This window comes from Homalodisca vitripennis, chromosome 3, assembly GCF_021130785.1.
Source record: "Homalodisca vitripennis isolate AUS2020 chromosome 3, UT_GWSS_2.1, whole genome shotgun sequence".
NCBI lineage: Eukaryota > Metazoa > Arthropoda > Insecta > Hemiptera > Cicadellidae > Homalodisca > Homalodisca vitripennis.
Window position 1 is genome coordinate 36,534,275 of NC_060209.1, and position 14,707 is coordinate 36,548,981.

Sequence of the window (14,707 nt, forward strand, 5' to 3'; positions counted from 1 at the left end):
GTAGAGGTGTTTAATGATACGTAAGATTTCTTTATTTAGACGCGTCCTCTCCAACTCGAGCCTCTGCTAATATGCAGCCTCACGGCGCTAAGCAATTCATCATCTTGAGTTGGCAGTTTTCTTCCAACCACCCTCTAGGTAATTTTGGTGTATCCAGACAATAGACCTGCTTCTAACCTGAAGAGAACGTTAGGATGCCCTTTGTTTAAAAAATTTCTAATGCTATTTTGTCACAGATTATCAAATATTTATAGTATTAATTTATGGGTACTAGAAAACAGCACGTGAAATGAAAAATAGTCTTGACAAATTTAATATTTTTATCCAGTTTTTAAATATAATCGTCAATAAACGGAACTCTCAACGGTCGTTATCGTATCGTGCGTGAAATAGTGCAATCGCTTAAACTATCCTTCACCGTAAGTACATAATATCATCTTACAATATTAATGAGATAACCTCTAAAGGTCGTTTTAATAATTGGAAATCGTACACGAGGTCCTGTTGCCACTCATTGAGATTGGCGCACGCGCTCTGCTATCATCGTATGTGGAGTGAACGGCTCCGCTATCTATGATCGCCGCGGCGGAACTAACTATTAAGTAAAGATAATTGGAACCTACGCACAGTCAGATTGATTCGCCTGCAATCTAAAAGATACTATCCCTGCACTACATAACTATGTTGAGGAAGTCTTCAGATAAGTTGAAGGTTCACATATTGTAACTTTTGGAGCGTGTGTAGATAATCCCTATTATTAATCGATTACAGTGAGCATAGTACGTAACATGGACTTTACTCTTGAACAAACAAAAAGTGGTAAAGATTGTATTGTTTTTAAGAATCATAAATATAGGGAAAGGAGAGAATATGCTAATGGTGATATAAACTGGAGTTGTCTTGGCCGTACCTGTGGAGCATCGTTGAGAACGGATTCAACAAAAACAACACTAATAGCTATCTGCAACGAGAAACATTCTGGCGATCACCCGGTTACGATGAGGACTTTGTCACCTAGCTCGTTAATAACATCTCCTGGTAATATCTTTACGACAGATGCCAGTCAATATAGTGCCCTGCCATCCTCCCCACTAATATCGCAATTAATATGTGCTACAAAGAAGTACAGCGTCAAGTGCCAGACTGAAGACATGCATTTGAAAGCTAAGGATGAGTTAGTGGGTCGGATTAGTGAACTAACTAGTAGACAAGCTGGTTTGGTGGATAAGATACAGGAGTTGACTAAACAGCTTGAAGAAGCGAAAGTTGAGTTAAACAGGCACAGAGTTGTGAATGTTCAAGCATTGGCGAAGACTAATGTCTTTACATGTGACTCGTCCATCCAAACAGAAATTAAATCCTCAGATAAATCACTACAGACAGAAAACGAAGAGAATTGTGTTCGATGTAAAATACTACAAGAGGAAGCAGAAAAAATGATTTCCACTATCCGAACAATGGAGGAAGGAGTTCTAGCAGCTAAGGAAAATTCACGATATCCTGAGTTTTTGGAAATTAAAAACAGATTTACAGTTTTGTCCGAGGAAGAAGAGAGTGAGCTATTCCCATCAAACTTACAGAGGGGAACAAGAAAAGGAAAGAACTATTCTCGTAAAAACACAATACAAAGATCAGTCGGTCTCGGTAGTGGTCCAATAAGACACGAGTCCAGGTCATACAGTTCAACGGAGAAAAATACTATTGAACTTGTAGATGTATATGGAGATAGCCATGCAAAAAATTTGACAGACAAATTGTGTAAACATCTGAACAGACATTCGGGTGTGTTTGTTTGTGCAAACGCTGGCGCTCCTCTTCATTACGTACTAAAAAACTGTGAAGAGTTGGCATCAACGCGTGGAGATAAGGATGCTGTTTTCATAATGGCGGGTTCTAATGATGTCAGCACCATTAACGAGGATAGCAGGTCGCCAGGGAACTCCGTGGTGGAACAACTCACTCGGTTTGTTAAGACGAATAGACATACAAATTTTGTAGTGGTAAATCTATTTCACCGACATGATCTCCCTCCTAACGGACTAATTAATAGAGAAATTAAAAGAATTAACGAAAATTTAAACATATTCAAACAAGAAAGAGTACCTATTGTGTACGTTAGTACTTTCAGTAGAAAATTATTCACCCGACATGACCAACACCTGAATGGCCTTGGCAAAAACATACTATGCGGAGAAATGCTGAAGTCCTTGAAGAATGTGAATCGTCAAGACTGCGTTCCTACCCATGAGATGGCTTCATCTTCGACAGAGAACACATTGCAGCTGGCTCCAGAAACACAGCAAATCTCTGCAACTGAGCTGAACGGTGAGAGGTGCCAGAACGTAGACGTGACGGCAACACATCCTGCGGCAACTGGAGACTGCGGCCGTGCACCGGTGGAGGGCAGACCGACAGCATCATCGACCGGGGATCCAGCAGCGCTTCCGACATTAATGATCAAGGATGGACTTAAGTTATCGGACTTGAATAGTTTTCCGCATTTGCCTTTATCCGTAAATGATGATTCAGATTTTTTAGTGAAAACTGGCCAGAGGGGAATTCATCGAAATTAGAGGAGTTTGACAATTTTTCTACCTTAGTAGAAACAGCTGGTAGCAGAAATGGGGATGAATTCAGTATATACCATCAAAATATAAGGAGCGTTAGACACAAGGTTTCGGAGCTCTGCTTGTCGTGGGCTCGGGCCCCTGATATAATCTGCCTCACAGAACACTGGTTGGGCGATGGGGAGTTGGTGGTAATCCCACAGTATTCATGTGTAACATCTTTCTGTCGGAAAAATTCCGCTGGCTGTGGGGTGGCCATCTTTAGACACAATGAGTCAATATTTTATTTCTCTGTAACACGGCTAGCCGAGCTGGAAATTGAATTTTCAAATGAAGATTGCTTTGAATGCGCAATTGTAAAATTAGAGTTTAAAGTTGGTGATCAGTCTTTCTTAGACACTTCAGTAATTAATTTGGTTTGTGTCTATCGTCCACCCTGTAAAAACAAAAACGATTTTTTGCTTAAAATGGAGCAGCTGTTGACTGGCCTATTAAAGCGAAATCAACGAACTATAATATGTGGGGACTTTAACTTGAACTTTTTAGCAAGTAACGATTCTCATGTTACATTATTACGACAAGTATTTTTCTCCTTTAACATGAGGGAAATTTTAAATCAACCAACAAGATTAACTGCAACCGGTGCATCTCTTCTGGATAATGTTTTTACAGATGTTCAAAGTAACATCCGATGTGAGGTGACATTTAATGGATTGTCCGATCATCATTCTCAAATTATTTATCTCACCAAGTGTCTGAGGGTAGAAAGGGTCTCTATTTTAAAACGAGTGTTCTCCATAAACCAGATTCAAAATTTCAAGTCCATACTGGCTTCAACGGATTGGTCCATTTTATCAACATTAAAGGATGTGAATTCAAAGTTTGAAGCATTCATGAATTTAATTAATAAAGCTTTTTCAGTCTCCTTCCCGTTTAAAGAGTCGAGGCCTAAACAAAAATACAATGCAACTTTTGAGTTTGATTACAAAATTAAGGAGATGGCGTCCAAAAACAGAGATCTATCAATTTTGGTTAGGGATTTTTGGTGATCCGGATTTGAAACGCCTGCTCAATCGGCGTCGTACTATTCTGAGGAATCTTGTAAACTGCCGTAAACGTTTACTGACATCTAGAGCAATTTCCGATAGCGACAACAAACAAAAGACAGTTTGGTAAATTATCAAACGTGAAACTAGAGACACGAAACCGCATGAAAATATTGCTTTGTTGAATGGAGGAGTTGTGGTTGATTCACCTGGGGAAGTTGCTAGCATGTTTAATTCAGTCTTCTGTGGTGTGCAACCAATTGATGGCTTGCGTTTGGATAGTGGAGCATGTTCACGTGGAAGAGTAATCCCTCAATCTTTCTTTATTACGCCAATCACACCGGATGAGATAGAAAAAAGCATCATATCAATGAAAACCAAAAAGTCTTCGGGGGTTGATGAAATGTCCGCTTAGTTGTTGAAGCAATGTTATGGTTGTTTTCTAAATCAAATGTGTATTCTGTTCAATGAATCAATTGCAGATGGTGTTTTCCCAAATTGTTTCAAAATAGCTAAAGTTGTGCCAGTTTTTAAGAAAGGTGATCGGGAATGTGCGTACAACTACAGACCGGTGTCTCTCTTGCCTACTTTATCTAAGGTGCTGGAGACACTCGTTTGTTCTCGTTTGACTGCCTTTTTACAGCGCCACAATGTACTGGTCCCAAATCAGTTTGGATTTAGACAGAATCATTCAACAGCTGACGCAGTGATTTCTCTTGTTGACCAGATTATTGACCACCTAGAAAAACGCCAGGCAGCCTTAGGAATCTTTTGCGACCTTCCAAAGGCGTTCGATCGAGTAGACCATACCATATTGTGTTCTAAGCTGGAAGGTTATGGAGTTAGAGGCGTAGCTCTTTCATGGCTACAATCGTATTTGACTCACAGGCAGCAGTTCGTTCAAGTTGGGTTTTCGAAATCAGGTTTGATTGAGAACAAGTATGGGGTGCCGCAGGGTTCCATTTTAGGCCCATTACATTTTATCCTCTACATTAACGATATTCATGTGTGCAGAGGGGACGCAAATTTGGTACTCTACGCGGATGATGCTACGGTTCTTCTCGGTGGCTCGGATAGTGATGTGGACCTACGAGCATCTTCTTCCCTCGTAAATATTGACAGTTGGCTCTCGAAAAATAACCTAATGTTGAATGCTAAGAAAACCACATTTATTCAGTTTCTAACAAAAAATAAGCAACACTCTGATTTATTGATTAACATAAATGAAACTTCATTAGAACCATCTAAATCTATGTGTTTCCTGGGTGTAACCATCGATAGTAGATTGCAGTGGTCTACTCATGTATCTGGGTAGTGTGGCAAACTGAGTCAAGTGTGTTTTGCATTACGAACTCTGAGTACTTTTATGGACAGAGATGGGTTGGTGACTGCTTACCACGGGTGTTTCGCTTCGTTGTTGGCGTATGGGATTGAGGTCTGGGGTGGAGCCTCTCCTGCAGAACATGCATTTTTGGTCCAAAAGAGAGCTGTACGGATCATATGCAGGGTCCCAAATCTTCATTCATGCCGTGGTTTATTTAGGAATCTCAACATTCTAACAATGACATCCCTTTACATTTTTAGAGTTGTCATGTATGTGAGGAAGCATCTGTGTCAGATTCCGTCAGTGGGAAGCACTCATGCCTACCCGACGAGGCACGGCACTTTGCTTCGTACTCCCTCACATCGATTGTCCCTGCACGAGACTAGAGTGATGCACGCGGGTGTAATTTTTTATAATGCTCTCTCTAAAAATTTGAAGGAGGTTTGTGAACTGACAATTTTTAAAAGAAACCTGAGGAGATACTTAATAGTAAAGGAATTTTATAGTGTAAATGAATTCCTCTCTGACAGTGGCTTTTAAATTTTAATTTAAATAATTGTTTTTGTGTGCTTATTTCTTTCTTTTGACTACTATTCAATGTGATTTTGTTGATAGCACTTTTATATTTAAGTTTAGATTTATACTATATTGACGATTGCGATGTACTTCTGTGTACCTTATGCAATAAAAAGATTTGAATTTGAATTGAATTTGAATTTGAACTCAAAATAATAAAATAATGATAATTTATTCAGTTAATATCAACCAAACAATGAGGAGCAGTAAAGGAAAAACGTTCTATTACTAATATCACACAATACATAGATATTATTAAGTAACAACAAACTAATAATTGAGTTGCAATTTTTAATTAATATTAATTTTTTTTGTGGAAATACCTTTTCTTACAAACTTGAGGCCAATAAATTATTTAAAACAATTGATCATAATATTTATACTTTCTTAGTTCAATGTTTTACGATGAAATCACAGAGGTAAAATATAAAAATTACCCTACATGGATTTAGAATATAATATGTACAAAAATTTTATAATATAACGCTATACATATTTACTTACGTTGAGAATAAGGGTACACTATTGTAAATTACGATTACATAAGGAGGGTATTTATTGTATTATAATGTAAATAAATTGAGGAAAAGAATAAGTCGTGAGATTTTATTTCAAAAAGATCTAGATAAGCTAAGATAACAAAAACTTTTCTTGGAATAAAGTTTGGAAAGTAAACACCTGAGAAATATTGCGCCAAGCTTAGGATTGACATAAACTTTATGACAGTTACTGAGACAATGTGTTTTAAGATTACATAGTCGTGTAAGAATTCAAAATTTGCACAGTCAGCTTACTTTAAAACAAACTGTGAATCTACAAAGATATATTTCAGAGTGTTTATGAAGTTCAGAACTACTCGAATACTGTTTTATAATTATATAAAGCTATAACAATTAGTACATATTTATTACCACTAAACACCGAGTAAACAGAAGTAATTATTAGTTTTCAGTCTTATTAGAAGAACAATTCCCATTGAGTCCCAAGAAAATCTTAGATGAGATTATAGGTGGAGTATTAAATTAAATTAAAGACTTTTATTAGGAGAAATCAATGCAGCAAATCCGATCTAAAAACTTATATTATGTAGGTATACCATTTTTTCTAATTAATTTTTTTATTTGCCTGCAAAATTACGTAAATCATCTATAAATAAATGTAAATTTTTATACAATTTTCTTTAAAGTGCAAGCATGTTAAACTGTCCTACTAAATAAATACAATTTAGACTAAATCCAAAACCATCGCCCAACGTAATCTGTGTGGCAGTGGCAGTCAGTCGCTTGTTTGTATAAAGTACCGTCCCGTGATTCCGGTTCCGTTGCTTGTCTGTCAAGTAAATGTCAAAGCAATCAATGATCATCTCCTTCTCTTCATTACTGAACCACCACTCAGCCATATTTAATATATCCAGATAAAGTTTAAAATTAGTTCAATTAAATCATCAGTTAATTTATGTTTTATAATATCTCCTAATACTATAGTGAAATATTTTTAGCATGTTCTGACCATGGTTGCTACTACATATTTCATCAAGAACTGCCATATGTGGGATTTGAATGCAATGAAATCATTGTCGCTGTCCTGTTTGTTACTTTTTAAGTTATACTACTACATTATGAAAAGGAATTATATAGGCTAATTACCAATGGAAACAAATTCTAAAACCATACAACTAAAGATTTTCAAAAAAAAAAGAATGAACAAAATATGTTTCTAGAAATTATATATTAATTATTTTATTGAATGATAGAAATAATAAACTTTAATATAAAAAATGTAATCTTAATAGTATGTCTAGTCTACATTGTACATTATTTTTATGACAATTATTATAAAGAAAACTGGGATCAGACCTAGATTCTAGTTTTTAAGAGCATTGTACATATCATGTCCATTCATGGAGCAAAAATATTCTTATATATAAAGAACTTTAGATAAGGAATAAAAATATATTCCTAACACTATTTTTGGACAGCAAGAGAAAGAAAATCCTTTGAACAATCTCCACTGTTAAGTGTTTCACATTATTATTTACTGTAGGCTGTTCTTCCTTAAAACCGCGAATCATTCGTATTTTACAATTCGAGATACAAACTGCATTATAATTGGAGAGTAGACTAGCATTGTTTTAATGCAGTCTCAACCAAAGCGCCACATAAATGTCTTCTCTCTTAAATTTCACACCGAGTTTTTAAATTTTATTAAAATGTCCGTAGATTTTTTCTGCTGTTATAATAGGTAAATCCTATATTTCAATATTTGTTCTCTAGGAGTACTGATTCGCTTCTAAAAGTCACAGATCTCGAACCACTCCGCTCACTCTGTCCCATTCTTACTGCAACCAATCGCATCTTGCATTCAACTTGCACTGGTCTTTTTCCAAGATGTCAACTTTGGCATTAAGGTTCTTTCTTTAATTGAACAGCTTATAAAAAGTTTTTCAATACATTTCATTTTGATGTTGACGTTAGAATTCATTTATAGTAATTTATATTTTCATCACATTTAGGGCCTATAGAATGTATTTTCCATCTTCCCCTAAAGCTTCTTGCTTTTTAAGGTTTGTTACTTATTTCCAAAATACAATTTTAGTATTTATAAGATTTTGCGCCACACCCGCGCGCGTGCAAGACGGACGTAACGTTAGATAACATATCACGCACGCACTTCTGTGTGATTCGGAACTTGACATAGCACTTTTCACATTTGGACACATGTTTATGTAAAATGTATGTGTGTGTATGTATATATATATATATATATATATTCCACTTAAAAATGGAGTTTAATGACTACTAAAACTTAAAAAACACTCACAGGCAAAGCATGTCTATATTGCACTGGACAGGTTATGGCCCGAAGTTACATAAGCATGGCGTCTAGAGATAAGAGCTCATCACTCACTTTGAGACAGATAACACCAGACAGCGGTTCTTAAAAATTCCTAGGAGCACATCAAAATAGTTGTATCCACCTCCTTTTTAACTATTTTGGGTTGTAATCCTATCAAACTTTAGAAAGGGATAACTATATTTTAATCATCACCTAGAATAATAAAAAAGTTATGATTTTTCAATGTTCATATAATATCGAGTATGTATGTATTTTTTATATAGCCTATAATTGTTTTATCTTATAAGAAATAAATGTCAAAAATATGACATTATAAGATCGGATAAGTTGTCATTGGAAGTTTGAGTTCAGCTCTAGTTCACCTTCGTTTTATTGCAGCGTCTGGTATCAGACGCTGTCTTAGATGTGACTTCTGGAATCTGTACTCATATTCATCTTAAGAAATTTAAGGAAAGTTGGCAATGAAGAAGCTCAAAACAAAACATTTACATCGTTTAGACATAAGAGACATCAATAAATAGGTGAAGCAGTAGTCTAATTGCCTCATCAGGTACACAATTGAGTGGACTACGTTGTGATAGACACGATTTCAGAGCACGGTGAAGTAACCGGCTTTTCTACACATAACGAAGCTAGGATATGATGACAATTTTACAATTTGAAGGCATAGGTATGTAAAAGTATATGAAGTAAGTTATATTTTTTCTTGGCAATCGAAACCTTCCTAGACGATTTTTGAACTACTTCCTAAAATTATGTATAAAATGATTGTTTTACGTGTGTACTTGAGTTCATACAAGTATAACCTTAACTCGTATGTACAAGATTGGTAAGGATAAACAATAAGTTTGTAAATGTGTAGTATTAAAGCAAAATGTAAAAAGGAGGTACTAAAAATAAATTATTAATTTGATATCATTGGTAAACTTTATTAAAAAACTGTATGGATGTGGTCATTGAATAGAATAATGAGATATTTCTCGGAAAGCTTTAATCAACACTAAGCTTTTAAGCACCATAAATTTTTTAATTTTTGTTTTTAACAAGGAAGTCATGTTTATTTTTCGGAGTTAAGAAGGAGCACAGGGACTAATTTAGGTCAAACTCCCCAAAAAATTGTTGAAATAAATGTTAGGTTCAATATTTAAAATAATTAAAAATAATATTTTATTTATTATTAAAGTACAAATTACGTATGATGAGTTATGGTATGTAAATTTTTAAACTGGAATATCGTTTCCATTATGACTCCTAGCGTGTCTGTGGAGAAGAGGGTTATAAACCCAAGAGAGCAGCATCACCACATTCACAGCCAGGCGACTGTTGACCTAAATTCAACGCCCTAGTACTCAAAGTTTATGAGCAACTCTAAAGAAACAGTAAACGGATTCGTTCGTTTATACTTAACTTAATGTCTGGTTATATTTTATTCATAAGAAAATAATAAATCACTAAATAACAGTAATAAAATATATGTTGATTTAGGTGAATTATTTTTTTAGCTCAAGCGAATTGTGTACATGTATATACCACCCATTGAGCATTAGCATAAATCTAATTAGCATTTGCATTTTGATAATAGCAATGTGATTTATTAATATATGTTTCTAATAAATTTTAACAGTATTAGTGCTCGTTGAATACGGAGTATAACTATTCTTCCTGTAACATGATAGGTGCTATGCCACATGGATTTAAGCTCTGTTAATTTATTACATATTTACACAAGATTCAGCTTTTTAATGTACAACGTTTTTTTGCGTCAGTGAAGCCTTTCATATTTCTTGATAAAAAACGTGGAATGTGGATTCTTACTGATATTTATTTCAATAACAATATTAATACGATTACAAACTAAAACTATGCCAGGTGATTTTACTTAAATAGTTTTTTTAATCGGTTTGTGGTACATTGTATTGCTTATTAACATTTTAACAGTATTACCGTTTATTGAATACAGATAATATATTATTGAAAGCACGTAACGGCAATGCACGTATGTAAATGCTGGTAATGTTTGCCGGTTTGATAATTAGAGAGCACCCGAGATAACCTCGTTTAGATGTTAATTTGTTGAGCAGTATTGTTTTTTACCTACGGCAGACTACATTAACTTTGTTTAATTTAATTTAGGTCGATAAAAAATGTATTAATATGTTTAATTTGAACAAATAGTTACGCACTGTAATAATGTAATAAAATACAATAGATTCAATGTTTTTATGAGGTAAACACGAGAAATACCGTATGGATAATGTAAAAACAATCGTGTTATCTCAACGATTGTGTGATTTTTAACATATTTATTTAACTATGGATTTCTACAAATGTATTGTAATTTTCACTGTACAATACGATTTCTAGCGTCAGTGACGATTTACACAACCCTTAGTGGAACACTCCGTCATTTTTCAATGATCATGGCCTGATTTATTATGTCCCTGGGAATCATTATAATGATCATGGGCCTGGAAATTCAGCAGAAAAATTAACATACAATGAAAATATAATCTCATTTAATTAAATATGTAATGATAAAATATGTAATGTTCTCCTAAAACTCAATATGATACTGTCAAAGTTTAATTAGGATAAATACTCGTTTATGTTACTGAGCGTTAAATGAACGAAAATGTACATACATTCTCTACATAAATACAACCCATTAAGAGGCTTAGGGCTAATTACTGTCCTTGTCTCTCAGTCGTTAGTATATTGAACCTCTGTGTGAATTCTGTGGTTTCATAAATGAGTCTCAAGATCAAATTTCCTTCATATCTGAGAATCATTTAGTATAGGTTAAAATACTGATTACAGAAAAAATACATTTGGAACTAATCGTATCACAATGAGATCTCCACAAACAACCCTGAACTAAGTGATCTCTGTACATATGTCTCCGTTTCAAAGTATCCAGAAGAGCATTGGATTGCTATTCACTACTTTAAAGCCATGCTGAATTATAAGTATAATATACTACAAAAGATATTTCCCAGTATTTAAGTGTCTACAGAAGTAAGTTATTTTTTTTATTTAAGTTCAAGATGTAGAACCTTATAATTCGTGCGTTAAATTTAATATGCTACTTCATGTATACTAAATAAATTAGCTAATTATTTTGAAGTTGTTTTTTCTTGTTTGTTCACCTGTAGAATGTGTTGTATAGTAGTGTAAAATACTCTAAATCTTTGGTTAAAAAGATTTCATTTCCAATTTCTTGTGAACGTTTAAATAATAGAATATTTTACTTTCCTATATGACTGTTCCTTTAATCAATGTTCTCATAATACTGGAAACTTCGCATCTTGCTCTAAAGAAACAAGATTATCGACAAGTTTTTCTCCCATAAGTGGTAACTCTGTGGTGGAAGTAAGTGTGTAAATATATTTATGAAGGAAAACTAAAATTGAAAATAATAAGGAAATGTGAGAGTTTACTGAATATCGTGCAAAACGGAACATGTGTTTTTTTTTTCAGGCACTAGACAAAGAAACAGTTTCGGCATTTGCTAAAAGGGTAGTTTTTATGTTGAGGTTCTTAGAGTATCTTTTACCATAAATAGCTTGTTAGTAAACGTTATTGAACTAAAAACTAAAAGATTTCCACTTTTATCATATTAATGCATTTAATGATATTAACATAGATTATAACACTATATGAGTTTAAAAGTGTAGAAATAACTCGATCAATTTATAATGGAAGTTTTTAACAGGTGTTAAGTGTGCCTTAGATGATAATTATTCCTTAGAAAATTACGAAAACGAAATTCTCAGTTTTAATACCTAAAACCCAGAAAATTTTATTCCAAACTATGATTAGTAAATATAACCGAATAAATCATAATTATAAAGACAATAAAATGTTTAACTAAATAAAGGGTGTCCTGTGAATGTAAATATTAAGACAATGTATATATATATATATATATATATATATATATATATATATATATATATAAAAGAAAGTCGTGTTAGTTACACTATTTATAACTCAAGAACGGCTGAACCGATTTGGCTGAAAATTGGTAGGGAGGTAGCTAAGGACTGGGAGGAGGACATAGAATACTTTTTATCCAGTTCCCGATTCAGGATTCCGCCCCACTTGTCTCTAAAAGTTACATAAATACCCGTAAGAAATGCATTGCAACAAACATATGTTAATAAGTGAAAGAGCCTTTTAAAATTTAATCAGCTGTTCTTTGTAAACATATATAATGCGACAAAAGAAATATATGTTTTTATAATTTAATTATTGTTTTAAATTTCTTTACACTTATAGTTTGAAAGCATAGAGTAAGCTTAAGAGAAACAGCAAATTTTGTTTCAACTGTTTCTGCAATCACTGTTAAACATAGACTTTACTATCCAGATAATTCATATTTGACGTAAAAATTCACCTTTAACTGCAATATTTATCTAATATAAACCATGCTCATACTTGATCAGAAGAGCAATGCAAATATCAAAATTACTATCTTACATTGGCTACAAATATAAAGAATGTTATAAAACCAACCTTAGTTGTTTTTTTTTGACAGAAGTATGGTTCTCGAAACTCCGTATGAACATATTCTCTCGATCGAGACAACAAAGCAAGCTCAATCATGGCATCGGAGATATAACTAATTTGATCCAGAAGTGATACACGCGCAAAGCCTAAAATAAAAACCATACGTAATTTCGCTTAACATCTGAAACTCATAATCATTAGACTGTAATAATATGTACCTAAAATATGCCTATTTTCGTTTCAAAATTACATTGGGCGCCATCATTTATTATATTGTATGTGCGCTAATGAATTCCAACTTTTTGACTCCTATCCACGATGGTCTAATATAGTTCAATTGTATAAAAAAAATCATAGAATATTAGAGAAAAATTCCAGTTATTTCACAGGTGCATATTGAGACTGTTTTAACATTTAAATCTTAAATAGATCATGAGCTTGGAGTATCTTTCAGTGACTATCATTTATCTCAGAAGGGTAATAACGACGTTCAAAAGAAATATGCCTCCTATGTCCCAATTTTTCTGTAGGAAATCGTGTGCGAAGCCGTTGGTATCTGGGTATTTGGTTTTAATTGGTATTTTATTGAAAATCAACAGTTTTCATTATAAAATACTACGAATTTATTGACGAACTAGCTGTTACCCGCAGCAAATCGCGCATAATTGCTTTTACTAAGTAATATAAGGACTTCGGTTCTTAAGATTTGCGTGCGAAGCCGTGGGTAACAGCTAGTATATATATATATATATATATATATATATATATATATATATATATATATATATATATATATATATATATATATATATATGTGTGTGTGTGTGTGTGTGTATATATATATTTTTGCGATTCAATGTTTATCGAAATTAAATAAGGCTATTGCCTTTATACAAATTTTATGTAAATAATAGTCATTTGACAGGTATTTGGCCTTCCGATCGTATGTCAGTTTGGTTAATTGGTTAATTAAACGTTTATGTGACAGATACGGCCAAATACAAAATAATAGAATCGTTAAAAGTGAGTGCTCTGTGGTGTGATGGTAGCACATTCACCCGGCAAGTGAGAGATCCGGGTTCGAGTCCCGGCGTAGCAAGTACTTTTTGCGATTCAATGTTTATTGAAGTTTTATATATATATATATATATATATATATATATATATATATATATATATATAGTTTAGTAAATGAACTAATAACCTGTAACTTATCTAATAACATTTTATGATTGTATGATTTTATATTATAGCTCCAGCATTATGTGTAAACTATAAAAATTTATTTAGTACCAAAAATAACAGCATTACTCACTAAGAAAAGTCTGGACATGATTTGCAAGAACATAACAATTGTGTTCAGCTGTTTTGTTTTTAGAATGTTTTGGTTTTAGTGTCAATTTTCAAAAGCAGGATAATAACGGGCCTATACAACAATACAAGCAATCAAACTGATAAGCTTGAGTGTTGTTTGAGAGAGAGAGAGTCGACTGGTAACATCCCATTGTTGTTCACTACTTGACCAATCAACTGGCTTATACCTGTAGTTCATTATCCTTTGTTTCTCTTCTTTGAATATTATCATACTGACGATCTATTTTGCTATGCTATTTTAAGATTAGCTATGTTAATATATAAAGACCTGACAAGTGTTTTTAGCAAAGGTATTTCATTATTTCAATTACTTATTTTTACGTTGAGCAAGTTACGCTAACTCTTCTAAACGTACGGTAAAAATTCAATCGTCTCATGAATTCGCCTTTTGTGTGTCTGGATCAATACAAGTAACCGATGTTTACATGACCTTAAATTACGGCTAAATTTAATTT